The sequence below is a fragment of the Brachyistius frenatus genome, unplaced genomic scaffold, assembly GCF_029030835.1.
Source record: "Brachyistius frenatus isolate BFR_SWC_R1_liver_20210118 unplaced genomic scaffold, ASM2903083v1 Contig_75, whole genome shotgun sequence".
NCBI lineage: Eukaryota > Metazoa > Chordata > Actinopteri > Embiotocidae > Brachyistius > Brachyistius frenatus.
The window spans coordinates 564,701-579,362 of NW_027210674.1; the positions used below are offsets into that span (position 1 = coordinate 564,701).

General features: G+C 45.0%; 1 protein-coding gene across 3 annotated transcripts in view; it reads right to left on the reverse strand.

Annotated features, from left to right (window-relative positions):
- Positions 1-12,672, reverse strand: part of lamb2l (laminin, beta 2-like) — a 59,156-nt gene extending 46,484 nt beyond the window's left edge. Inside the window, exon 1 of one of the 3 annotated variants that reach the window (XM_069708355.1) lies at positions 12,319-12,672. The gene's annotated coding sequence lies outside the window, so the exon portion shown is untranslated. Of the gene's footprint in view, positions 1-79; positions 102-228; positions 484-12,318 lie in introns of those variants that run through there. The other 2 variants (XM_069708354.1, XM_069708356.1) reach the window with 2 other exon arrangements.
- Positions 12,673-14,662: the final 1,990 nt, after the last annotated feature.

The following is a 14,662-nucleotide window of genomic DNA, read 5'->3' on the forward strand; positions in this document are numbered from 1 at the left end:
GCACCGCTGAACCACCGAGCTACTGTTAAATTTTAACAGCGACATTGTTAACAGAGTTCACAGTTTAGCCACAAGTGACCTGCAGAGGTGGTGACAGCACAAGGTCACATGTTAATCCAAAACCTTCACAGGAATGTAGAAGAAAAAGTCACTGGGAAGTGGAAGTTGCTGAGAAAACAGTGCAGCAGTGGAGTAATAATGAAGATCTTAGAGCAGCGTTGTACTCACTCCACCTCTCCTGTGAATCTCCTCCTCCTCCTCCGGACTGCGTGGTCAGACCTGATCTCTCTGGCTCTCTGCGGCTGGTTCCTCCTGACAGCGTGCAGACTCCCGTACTGCGGTGCACGTGTGTGTGTGTGTGTGTGTGTGTGTGTGTGTGTGTGTGTGTGTGTGTGTGTGTGTGTGTGTGTGTGTGTGTGTGTGTGTGTGTGTGTGTGTGTGTGTGTGTGTGTGTGTGTGTGTTAGTCCCACACCCCAGTGAGTGTGTACATTTACGCGTGCATGCACATGTGTGCCGTGTATATGCACCAGAATGCGTAAAACAAACTTGAAAGCACCAGTGATGTAAAAACAGAGGGAACGCAGGTCGACCAATGAGAGCGCAGAGTGCGTGCGGGGACCCCCCCTCTTCCCTCCGCGCTCCCCTCTTTTTCTCCCTCCGGCTCGGCACTGGGGCACTGGGGTGAATGGGCAGCTATTCTTATTCTAATTCCTCTGTCACTCTGCGGGCCACTGGCTGAAAGAGGGGAACGGTCTCCAGGCTGCTGGAATGCACCGCCGCTTTCTTCTGGACACTGAGGGAGAGTGGAGGGAGAGTGGAGGGAGGGTGGAGGGAGAGTGGAGGGAGAGTGGAGGGAGAGTGGAGGGAGAGTGGAGGGAGGGTGGAGGGAGAGAGGGAAGGGAGAGTGGAGGGAGAGTGGAGGGAGAGTGGAGGGAGAGTGGAGGGAGAGTGGAGGGAGGGTGGAGGGAGAGTGGAGGGAGAGTTGAGGGAGAGTGGAGGGAGGGTGGAGGGAGAGTGGAGGGAGGGTGGAGGGAGAGTGGAGGGAGAGTTGAGGGAGAGTTGAGGGAGAGTGGAGGGAGAGTGGAGGGAGGGTGGAGGGAGAGTGAAGGGAGAGTGGAGGGAGGGTGGAGGGAGAGTGGAGGGAGAGTGGAGGGAGGGTGGAGGGAGAGTGGAGGGAGAGTGGAGGGAGGGTGGAGGGAGAGTGGAGGGAGAGTTGAGGGAGAGTGGAGGGAGGGTGGAGGGAGGGTGGAGGGAGAGTGGAGGGGAGGGTGGAGGGAGAGTGGAGGGAGGGTGGAGGGAGAGTGGAGGGAGAGTGGAGGGAGGGTGGAGGGAGAGTGGAGGGAGAGTGGAGGGAGAGGGAGAGTTGAGGGAGAGTGGAGGGAGAGTGGAGGGAGAGGGAGGGAGAGTGGAGGGAGGGTGGAGGGAGAGTGGAGGGAGAGTGGAGGGAGGGTGGAGGGAGAGTGGAGGGAGAGTGGAGGGAGAGTGGAGGGAGGGTGGAGGGAGAGTGGAGGGAGAGTGGAGGGAGGGTGGAGGGAGAGTGGAGGGAGAGTTGAGGGAGAGTTGAGGGAGAGTGGAGGGAGAGTGGAGGGAGAGTGAAGGGAGAGTGGAGGGAGAGTGGAGGGAGAGTGGAGGGAGGGTGGAGGGAGAGTGGAGGGAGAGTTGAGGGAGGGTGGAGGGAGAGTGGAGGGAGGGTGGAGGGAGAGTGGAGGGAGGGTGGAGGGAGAGTGGAGGGAGAGTGGAGGGAGAGTGGAGGGAAAGTGGAGGGAGAGTTGAGGGAGAGTTGAGGGAGAGTGAAGGGAGGGTGAAGGGAGGGTGGAGGGAGGGAGAGTGAAGGGAGAGTGGAGTGAAGGGAGAGTGGAGGGTGAGTGGAGGGTGAAGGGAGGGAGAGTGGAGGGAGAGTGAAGGGTGAAGGGAGGGAGGGTGGAGGGTGAAGGGAGGGAGGGTGGAGTGAGGTAGAACAACCCTGAACGTCCTTGAACAACCTCAACTTCCTGTCTGCACTAAACCATAAAGCCTCACGGTCCCACTGACTGTTGAAGAAATCCAAAGCAGCATAAATCACTATTCTCTACTATTGTTTTTATCACAAACAACTCAACACAAAGTCTGTTAGTTTGAGACATGTTGCTGATTATCCAGGTTTCATTGGGCTGTAGATTCACATCAGGAGACACATAAGATAGTGATATTAATCTTTGGATGTAAATGTAGACTGTCTGTTGTTCCAAAAATAAGAGCTGCTTTTGACAAAAGATTCTTCCGGTCGACTAACAGTCGTTAGTTCAAGCAAACAGTCGGCTCGTCATCACACGTTAAAAATGTTCATTTAAATATCCAAATGGATATTTTTGGAGAATTCAATAATTGTTTAAGTCCCAAGGCGGACAAACACTTCTCCCCAGCTTGATTGGAAACCTGACAATACTACGTCCCGCCCACCGATAGCTGTAACCTGACTGCACCACAGGCCTGTCAATCAAACAGACACGCCCCCAAAACAGGTCTTGAATCTTCTTTTCTAATGAATGAGGGATTATTTTCAGATGGACCTCCAGAAAACTAAGAAGAAGGAGTGACTTTAGCTAACAACACCGAGATAACTGATGGACACATTTTATTCACTTTGGATTTGATGAGAGAAGTTGAATGGGAGTCTATGGAGCCGGAGGCTTTTTGGAGCCGACCTCTAGTGGCACTCGCTGGTATTGCAGCTGAAGACACTTCTGGATCAGAACCATTTTACAGACCTGAAGCTACGAACTCTTTTATATCCCGTCTGTTATCTCCAGTCTGATGTATTTTGAAGGGTTTTTTTTCCATCTTGCAACCAAACGACTAATGAAAACTCAGTCTTGTGTTCGGGAGCAGCTCATGATGTGATGTAAAAGTTACATGAACAGATTGATTAAAATTATGCAGATTTGATGTTTAATTATTTATTTTTATCTTCAAGGTTTTGACAAATAAACTGAGATGAGACATCGAGCCAAGGCCACAGAGGTTAATACCATTTAAAACCCTGAAGCTGCTCTGGTGCTGCGACGAGGTCGGACAGAGGGAATGAGAGGAGAAGGAGCGGGGGGTGCACGTCACATATCTGCATGTGGGGGTCATGTGCATGCATGTGTGTGATTTGGGCCAAATAGCTAAAAAACTGCAGGCGAGAACAAAGCAGCATTCACATTCACATTCACAGCTCTGTGCTGATGTGACCTTTGACCTCTGCTACAGAGGCAGAAGGATACATGTCACAGATAAGCACGGACGAGGCACGTGAAGTTGGAGGTGAGACGACTTCAGTAGGTTTCTTCATCTGATTTGAGAATTTAGAAGTTAATTCATGAACTTTTGTACTTTATACTTTACTTCTGAAGAAACGATCTGTCTGGAGAATAAATGTCACACATTATTCAAAAGGGAAATGTCTCACAAACCCGAAGAGAAAAAGTCTATTTTGGCGGCACATGCATATGTATAAACATTTTTAGACTTTTAATACAGTGTTTGATTGTTAGTAAAGGTGCAAATCTGACTTTTTGCACATTTTTGAAATATCAAACTACAAGTATCCTGCATGTTTTTGGATTTTTGTGTCTGCGTATGTATTTAAGTGAGATGATAACCAAACACAGACCTTGAGCAAAAAGGCTTTGGCCCAAATCCCCACAGACATCACAACAACAAGATAAGAAGCAACCAGCAGAACGCTCGGTGCCACCGTTATATCTCCTGCATGGCGGTCAGGCAACGCCAACCCATCTCAAGACACCAGAGTCCAAACAAACCCGGGTTCCCATGTCCTTGAACACCACGACACGATAAGCCTGGCTCTCTGTGTGTGTGTGTGTGTGTGTGTGTGTGTGTGTGTGTGTGTGTGTGTGTGTGTGTGTGTGTGTGTGTGTGTGTGTGTGTGTGTGTGTGTGTGTGTGTGTGTGTGTGTGTACACATCAGACTGAACTAGTGAACATCCTGCCAACACGCTGCAGCCCGAGACACATTGAGGTGTGTAGAACCAGGCCAGGAGGAGGATCCCGTCTCTCTGGGAGGTCACGGAGGATATCTGCTTTCCGGCTGCAGGCAGCTTGTTTGTGCTGTTTACAGCCACATCAGCTCAATGTACATTTTCATTTACATTCTTTTAAATAAAATACTTTCAGCTATAAATTGTGAACATTTAACTATATTATTTGAACCATTTGCCAACTAATTTGAGCTTTTCCATTCATCCAATACTCTTTAGATTTGGTCACTTCACTAGTTATTGCACACACTCATCCCAGCATGATGCGTTCGGGTTTTTCAGGTATATGATGTATATGATATACAGTATGATATGGAGAGGCGGTTGATCAGGCAGAATAGATAGATAGATACATAGATAGTTACTTTATTAATCCCACAAGGGGAAATTTTTTTGCTACAGCAGCATTTATAGGTACGAATCATCATAGTTCTAATACAAATGAATAGAAGTGACATTGTGGAACACTAACTTTTGCATAATGTGGTTAACTCCCAGTTTCCCGATAAGCACTGCTGCGTCCAACGATGAAACTTACAAGTGTTCAGTGTTTTTATTATTATTGATCGTTGAGGCCCACTCAGATCATCTTCACATGTTTTGACTCAAATACAACGAAGGAAACTGAATATGTGTTTGTTCTTAGCGCATCGGAAACCTTTATGAACCTTTCTCTATTTTGTTGCTGCTTTTTTGGGGTTTGTTTTTTCTTGTTGTTTGCTTGTTTGTTATTGCTGTTGTTGTTTTTAGTTTGGTTCTTGCTTCTAAATTTATTTTTTGTATTGAGTTTTATTTGCGGTTTATTTCTGGTTAATTTGTTGTATTTAGTGTGTTTGTGCAATAACATGTTCCTGCATTCAGAGTCTCTCTGCGGTTTACACAGCTGCTCGTTCATATATAGAAATATATCGCTTTTCTTTCTGCTCCATGTTGGATGTTTGATCTTATTGTTCAATAAAATATGAATCGTAAAACAAAAATGAGTCAAGCCTTTCTAAAACGTTCTACCAACCTCCGGGTCAGGCAACTCCAGGGGTTTAAGTACCGCTGATCAGGACAGAGAATGCTGAGAAAAAGAGGAATAAAGAAACAAGCAAAAAAGTCAACAGGAAGAAGAAACTCCGTGCAGCACATGCACAAGTCTCACAATACAAGATATCTTCTAGCCACAGTATCGCCTTGAGTGTGCATGAGCCAGCAGGTAGCACACTGAGGCCTGAGTAAAGCGGTCAGGCTGACACAGAACGACCAACAGCAGCAACACAGCACTCGGTAGTCATAACGACCGCTGAGCAATCAGGCGCATGCGGGACCTCGAAGGGATATCAGAGAAATTCAACCTTCCCTGCACTGATCAACACGTTGTAGAAAACTGGTTCCTTTCGTTGCTGTTGGCTGTCGCTTGGTTAGCCATGAAGTTAGCGACAATTCGTGAGCCTAACCTGAGCACTCCCAGTTCAGGAGGGAGGACCTTTAAGGTGGAGCAGCTTCTCTCATTTCAGCTGCTGTTGAACAGACAACAGTGAAATGTCTTTCTTGCAAACTTGCAAATATGCTTCTCTTTTATTCTCTGTGCATTTTATAAAACATGAATATTTAGTAAATCCAAAGGGATCATGTGTGTTCACACTGATTCAATTCTTCTGATGCATGAATGCAATTTCGCACTGCAATGGAAAAAAAATCCTCGGGAGCAGTCATAAATCATCGTAACGCACCTTAAAGCCGCAACGATTGTGTCTCCCCAGATTAAATTACGTGAAAATGACACAGCTGTAATGAAATGGTTTGGAGTAAACATCTGAGCAAATAGTTCTCAGCATGAACACACAGAAGCAGCATGAAAACAACACGTACAACTTATTGATTACTGTGTATGTAAGCAAGCCTGAGGAAATGAGGAGAAGCACTCAGAGCTACCATCAAATTAAACTCACTGCATTTTTCTGTCAAAGTGTGATTCGAGATGATTGAACAATTTCAGCTGCGTTGAGAGCTGAAAGTACCGAGTTGGGCAATTTATGATCCTCTCTGGTACAAACACAGATATCATGGTGGACCCAACTTATTACTGTCCTCTGTGGAATCATATCTGTGATCTTGAACTAATGAGACATGAACATTACCAATTCTAGTTTCCGTTACCAACCCACCACCACCACCATTAATCTCATTACAGATGCTGTCAACTGTCTTCACTTCATGGAGAAGATGCGTCAACTCTATGCGTCATTAGAGTCGATGCTTCATTTCAAAACGGACAAAAAAGAAACCGTTTAACAACGTTTGGCTGAAAAAAGAGCAGACATGAAGGAAACATGATCAAATGAGGAGGGAAGATAAAACCGGCAGACAAAACGCTTCTGACATCACAGACGGTGTTCAGAGGAATATGAGGGTCACATCTTTACAGGAAGTAAATACCAGGTGAAATGAGGTTTCTCTCAAACCTCTGATGTTTCCTGACTTAATCAAAGCCTTGATGTTTCAAATGAAAATCAAACACCTGCTTGATTTGAAAAAGAAGCAACCAAACACAACATCTTTAAATATTCAGTTTAGCCAGCAAGGAAATGATTTCCCTTCAAATGACTTCTTAATCCACTACATACATCAGCAGGTCTTCGCCTGTGGAGCCGAAAGGAAATCTCATAATACTGCCTGGATGGTGACTTCACTTCTGCTGCTTTTGCACAATGAAAAGAAAGATTAACATCAAAGGTAGTTTTCCACCTCGGGACTCCAGAGAGAGAGTCAGATCTCTGAGTGGGAGATCCACGGCAGGTTTCCACAGCTTTGGACTCAGAAGTCAAATAATGCAGAACATACTGGATGCAAACACACATGTGCATTCCTGTTCGCACCACCAGTAGTTATCAGATGGAGCCTGATGTTAGCTGCACCTCTCAGGACACGCCCCACAAGGCTGACAAAAGCTCAGGCGAGGGCACGACCGAACTGCAGCCGGCGAGGTGATTCAGTTCAGAGCAGACGCACACCAACCAACACCAAACAGCACGTACGTGTTTGGACTGGAAAGGCGGAGAATCAGAGGGTGAACGGCCGACTCCGAGGTCGTGACTCAGCATTAGATCCTGAGTAGTAGGCCAGTGAAGTACAGATTAGCAGCAGGGCTGCAGCTGAGGCCGCCGTCCAGGGAAACCACTGCAGGAAAGGAAAGTGGAGCAACGCCAGTATTAGTAATTATTAAAGGAAGAGCTTGTGGGAAACCAGCACAGTTACTGATTAGAGCTAAATCTGAAGACTTCTTACTTCGTACACATCTCTCCGCTTTGGCGAGCTTACGCAACACGTGAATGGTGGGAAGTGGGAGCTGCTAGCAGTAATAATGTGAACCAAGACAAGACAAAAAATAAGAGCGAAGAAGTACCCTCATTCTAGATGGAAGTAAAGTTATATGTTGTATGAAACGTCTGCTGTTTAGATTTAAATATACCTGATACCAGGCAATTATGCAAATGTAAGGTAATAATCAAGCAGCATCCATCAGTGATGTCATCATCCATCAGTGATGTCATCGTTGGTTTGTGAACGTTATGAATCCTCCAGTTCAGATTCTGTCCGTCACCATCTTTGTTAGTTCGGAGCGGTTTAGAGCAGGAAGTGACCATATTTGGACGAGCTGGGGGAGGAGCCAGAGGTGGATCTGACCGATCTGATCGGAAACCTGACGATACTACGTCCCGCCCACCGATAGCTGTAACTTGACTGCACCACAGGCCTGTCAATCAAACAGACACGCCCCCAAAAACAGGTCTTCTTGAATCTTCTTTTCTAATGAATGAGGGATTATTTTCAGATGGACCTCCAGAAAACTAAGAAGAAGGAGTGACTTTAGCTAACAACACCGAGATAACTGATGGACACATTTTATTCACTTTGGATTTGATGAGAGAAGTTGAATGGGAGTCTATGGAGCCGGAGGCTTTTTGGAGCCGACCTCTAGTGGCACTCGCTGGTATTGCAGCTGAAGACACTTCTGGATCAGAACCATTTTACAGACCTGGAAACTAAGAACACTTATAAACAGTCTGTCGTAATAATTAAGTACTCAAAAGCTAAACACATTCTGTAATGTGTGACAACGTGCACCGTTATGAGCTTTCACCAAGTTGCACACTGAAACTTTAAATCAATCTGTTTACCAAAGCCTAAAACTTTGCTCTACACATTAAACAGACCTGAACATACAGTATTGTGTGATCTGCAGTCAAAATATGGTTCCTGCTTATCAGTTTCTGGCCATTTTAAAAAGATAACAAACGTCTCAGCAGTGTGGTTGTTAACTCTGTCGTTAACTTACAACATGATACTTATTATTCTGCTCCGTACATTAAATCACTTGAAGAACATTAGGGTAGACGGATATTTCTGACCAATAAGAGATGCTTTAGGGAAGTTTTCTGACACTAAATTCAATAAATAACATGATCTAAAGTTATTTTTTATTAAGTATTTTAATTCAGTGAACAGAATATGAAGACTAACGCTTGATGAATGAGCTGAATAGGCTCGATAATGACACCAAGATTTGAACAAAGGACACAAGAATTCAGTAATGCTTGTAAGGAAATTAAATTTCCTGTTATTGATGAGACAATCTGTGATACAGCTCATGCCCTTAGTGATCCATCTGTGATACAGCTCATGCCCTTAGTGATCCAAAAACATGCACCTCAGGTCAGGTTACCTGGCGCCGCGGTCGTGGCAGCCTGCGGCAGCATCTCCCCCCTGAGAGCCCCCCTGCTGTAGTGAAGAAATTTCCCCTCGGGGATTAATAAAGTGTATAAAATCAAAAATAAAATCAAAAAAAAATTTCCCTTCAGTGTGTACATGTGTGCAGGAGAGGAAAAGGAGACATGAAGGAGGCTGGGATCCGTTTCATATCCTGACGGGTAATTGTCAGTGATTGCTGCTCATCAGACCGGCTGTCACACATAAAACCAAACAAGATATCACCGCATGCGTTTCTCTGGAGCAGCTCCATCTCTGAAGCGTTTGAGTTTAGAGGGTTTACAGGCAATTATCAACACAAAACATAAGAGCTTTCAAATGTTGTTGTCGGCAGTAAAGAGACACTGAAATTCTACAATTTACAGATGTCCCATAAACACCTCACATGCCAACTAACAGCAGATTCTATATCTTGCTGGTCTGTACTCTGCAGTTATAACAGCGAACACAACTCAGGCAGGCATGCGGACAAAACATGTTTTAAAAGAAGGAAATAAGGTGTTTTAATGTGAGATTTAACTGAGCTGAGCCTTTGTGTGGTAAACACGGCAGCCCATTAACGCTGATGAGATTTACTCCTGCGTAAACTAAACACGTCAGTGTGGATGTAGCCTGGGTTCAGAAGTTTGGTTCTTTCTACCGCTCGTGAAATCTTCTCTTCAGGAAACATCCTTAAGGGATAAAAGGGCTTTCTACTCATCCACAAGATGATAGTTCCCATGGGCATATTTTTAAAGAGCAAAACCAACTGTCTTCAATATCGTAGAGATTTTTTTTTTTTTTCTGAGCATCAGTTTTGTGTTCTTAACTAGCACGGTCCCATGTTTTCATTCAAAGCTGACTTTTTTTTTTTAACTCTCCATGACATGAAAAAAAAACACAGAAAAGGCGTTCAGCGCCTCGTACCCCTGCTGGAGTTTGAAACAAACATGGTTCTCCCTTTAAAAACTATTTGCACTCAGGGTGTACCGAGGTCTACGCCCAGGAGGATGGAACGACTGTGAACTCATTCATTATGGAGCGTTACCCACAGACTGGATATAAAAGAGTTCGTAGCTTCAGGTCTGTAAAATGGTTCTGATCCAGAAGTGTCTTCAGCTGCAATACCAGCGAGTGCCACTAGAGGTCGGCCGAATGGATCAAATTCTGATTTTGTGACACTTAAAACAAGTTTACAACTGTAATGACACGTAGGCTACCGTGTGTGTTTGTGTTCAGAGTTCACGATTAATAATGAAAAAATTAAACAAACAAAAAACGAAATCCAATCTACGTTGTACCTGTGTCATTATTATAGTAATCACTTGTTATTACTCTGAGTTAAATTGGCGTGACAACTCCTTGGAGACATTAACTTCAACACAGGAACAAACATGCAGACATGAAAAGGAGGCATAGCAATTATCAGCTACTTCTGTCAGCGCGCTGCAAAGACGGCTAATTTCTATCGAGCACGATGATGAGAATCTGGAGCCTCAACACAGACTCGTATATCAAAGATGTAGCGACAGCACGAGGCGGCCGATGGCACCAAGAAATGTCTTGTTCATTCAGGCACAGAGGATCAAACACACACACACACGTCTGAGAATCTGAAAACTACAATTACACACAACACATTTGTCACTCACACTTCACATTCAAGAAACCAAGAAGCACAAATCAGAGGCAGGTCTCCCTCTGGGGGTCGCAGCGACTCGTGGATGCTCTTAACCCTTCAGGTTAGTAGATATTCTCGGTAGGGTGAGAGGCCAGGTCCTTGAGCTGATTAAACCTACACTAAGCCTGCAGAGGCTATGGGAACCTGGACCTCCATACACGCATGTCCAAACACCCCGACAGGCTGGTGAACACACGGCAGTGACATGTTTGAGGCATTTGTGATCTCGAAAGGAAAAGACCAGAATTCTCCAACTTTTTTCTCACTGAATAACAACGATAAGAAAATAAGTTATTCACTTTTCTAGATTCCCTCGTCACTGAAAAAGCAACCGTTAACAGAACACGCTCTTCAGTCGGTTAAAATACACACTTGGAGAATCTGAACTCTTCTGTCCTTTAATCTGAACGGCTGCTTAATCAGGTAGGAATGTGTGCAACAGTGTCAGAAACCTGCCTCACGGCCATGAGAGACCTGCTGGAGTGCACACACACACACACACCCACACACACACACACCCTTACTTGCCTTACCTAAACGGTATCTTAATTGAACCTTAGACTAAAAACTGAATGATTCACACGGCCCAAAAGGCAGTCAAGTCCCCACATTTTGAGTTTATATCTCCGCAACATAAGTAAGGCAGGCACACACGCGCACACACAAACACACACACACACACAGGCAACACACACACACACACACACACACACACACACACACACACAGGCAAACACACACACACACACACACACACATGCGCACACACACACACACACACACACACACACACACACACACACACACACACACACACACACACACACACACACAGGCAAACACACACACACACACACACACACACACACACACACACACACACACACACACACACACACACACACACACACACACAGGCAAACACACACACACACACACACACACACACACACACACACACACACACACACATGCGCACACACAAACACACACACACACAAACACACAGACACACACACACATACACACACACACACACACACACACACACACACACACACACACACACACACACACACACACACACACACACACACACACACACACACACACACACACTGTGGTCATCAATTATTTAAGGTGTAAAAGTTGCCAGTTGTCTTGGTGTGAGCTGTGACGTCACCTCGGCTCTGATTTGATGTGTTGACGTCACACAGAACAAACGTTACTTTGTAACGGAGACATCACCAGTCTGAGGAAACGTTGTATCCAACATGTTTCCTTTCAAAAGCCTCATTCATTCAGTCCAAAAAGCCTCTTGTCCTTTCTTAGCGCACCTCTACCTCAGTACCTCAGGTTGAGCTCAGACAAACCTGACGAGTGTCTCCACATAATGAGCACTTCACTTCCAGCAAGAAACACAAATATTCATCCAGTGGAAAACAGGAACTATTCAGAAGAGCAACACCGTTTTTAGTGCTCTAGCAGGGAGTCGCAGTTAATCGTTTATATTTATTTTCCAAGGGGCTCACCTGTTTCCTGACCAACGCTTTCTTTTAATTAAGCTAAAACAAATAAAAAGTGGTCCACTACTTAAACATGACAACAAGCTAACAGCTAACGAAACAAAGATTAATTAGCCTAGCATAAAAGCTGCACAAAGTGCAGTGAGGTTCGTTAAAAGTCCCATTTCAGTGTCGGTAGGGAGATCACAGCAGCCGGACAAACCAGCACTTTCATATCAAGTCAATATTCACTTATGAGAGCACAATGCCCGTCGGAGCCCCTGTGGGAATATTAAAGTACTAAACTTTCCAATCACTTCACCGGTGTGGTCTGGAGGGAACCAGCAAACCCGGGAGGGACACGGAGAGAGCTCACCTGCTCGATGCTTTCCTCTGCGACTTCTTCTCTCCCACTAACACACGCTCACGTCAACTTTCTCTCTTTCGCTTTCTTTCTCCCACACACACACACTCACACACACACACACACACACACACACACACACACACACACACACACACACACACACACACACACACACACACACACACACACACACACACACTCACACACTCACACACACACACACACACACACACACACACACACACACACACACACACACACACACACACACACACACACACACACACACACACACACACACCGACACTCCCCTGTTCCGCAGCGACCGCAACGCCCCGTCTCGTGAGCTCGGTCTGCGGTCCCGCGGAGGGCTCGGCCCCCGCTGGGAGGAGGTGTCTGCCGGCAGGAAAACGGGAGCAGGTGGGACCCGTTGTCGGTGCTGGACCCATCCCACTGAGGCCGAGCCCGCCGGAGATCACTCACTCGTTCAGCAATGCTCAGAAGCAGTTTTTCTCTTCAAACTTTTTGAATAAAACCCATGCAATCATTTTTGCAGACGGAAATAGTCTACAGTCCAATTTAGACAGAAAAGGGGGAAAATGCCACACACTTGTGAATTTTACATTCTTAATTCTGATAGTTATCCAATAAAAGCTTCAAGATAACAGTTAAAAAGATGATTTTACTTTGAAGGAGTGACTCTGAGCCAATGAGTGGCTTATTTTATTATCGGCACCTGGGCTTCTCTGAATGTGACATCACAAAATATCTCCTGTGGAAATGGCCTGTTATTATTCTTGTGCAACAATCCTTTAAACTTTTTTTTCGTGTTTTTTTCTTCCCAGTGCATTATGGGCCTTTTTGCCCATAATGGCCCTTGATGCATAATACACAGTGCACTGTTCATATTTATCTTTTCTCTCAATTACCCATTGTTATTAAAGTGAAAGAGCAACCCAATTTATGTTTTATTACTGTTTCAAATTGGCCTGAAACTTCAACAGACCTGATGTGAGTTGGTTTGCAGAAGTTGAAGCTTTTGTGCCATACATGAGCAATATTTGACTTCTGTTGTCTGTCATTTCTTACAATTCGTTAAAAAGCATGAGGTCTTACCTGCAAATGGAAAGTTGCACATTTAAGTTCAATTCCATCCTTTATCAAGTGTTCCTGGGACGATCTGTGCTCCGGTGTGGTTTTCTCCTGTCCGTAAGGAGGTGTGTTTGTGTACTGATTTCTTCCCATATGAAAGTGACAATGCTGAATAAATAGCACAGAATATGTAAGGTGAAAATGATTTCAGTCTCAGCGTGTCCTGCCTCACAGGGGGAAGATGTAGCCGCAGCTCATCAATGACAGGATGAGTACCGCGAAAATGATCACGAGATGATGACAGTGTCCATCGGCGAGCTCATTATGTGGTGCCAGCCGAGTTAACGGATACAGATCACGTGTCCTCCACCTCACACTGGGACTGTCTCCCCTGCAGGAGGTCAGTGCGTGTTTATGTGTGTGACGGTCTGATGGCTTTTTTGTTCTGTTTTAACCTGACAACCTTACATAAAAGCTAAAGTCGTGATTCACAGACATTTTTACACATCTGTCTGTTCTAGTTCAATTAGTAGCAGAGGAGTTATAACAACATAGATAACAAAATGGAAAATACCTCAATTGACGTTTTAGCCAAAGGATGCAAAATAGGCCTTTTGAATCATCTGAGGCAATCAGGACAAAGCGTGAAATAGACACGCTGGTCTATGACAGCAGAACATGAGATTATCACGCCTTGGGCTGTCTAGGCGTGAAAGTTACACGTTTTGTGGGTGTGAAAGTTACATGCAGGTAAATGTAATCTGACGTGGGATCATGTGACGAAGGTCTCGCAACAGAGGTGTAGAGATCAAGTACAAACAACATTTTGGTTGGTATTAGGAGGGAGAAGAAGTCCAGGAGGTGACAACAGTTTCTTTGAGTAGTTTTTTCTTTCCAAACCCCAACCATGTGCTTATTTCGTAACCTCAACCACGTTTTTTTTGCTAAAAGTTTTCATTTTCCTGTAAATCACTTGGCTCTAAGCATGCAGTACGTTTAATTTTAGTCCACAACAGGAAAACGTGTAACTTTCACACCTAGACAGTGCAAAGCGTGGCTATCTCACGTTTAGCTGTGGTGGACAGGCGTGCATATTTCACGCTTTGCCGTGACACCGGGTTGTCTGATGACAGGAAAAAACCTTCCCTGAGGACATCTGTTATCTGTTTGGTGGAGTTAACAGATAAAAACAAAACCATGTATTTGGACAAATTAATACTAAACTAGGAAACTCACACAAAGTACATATTGACAAAAACAT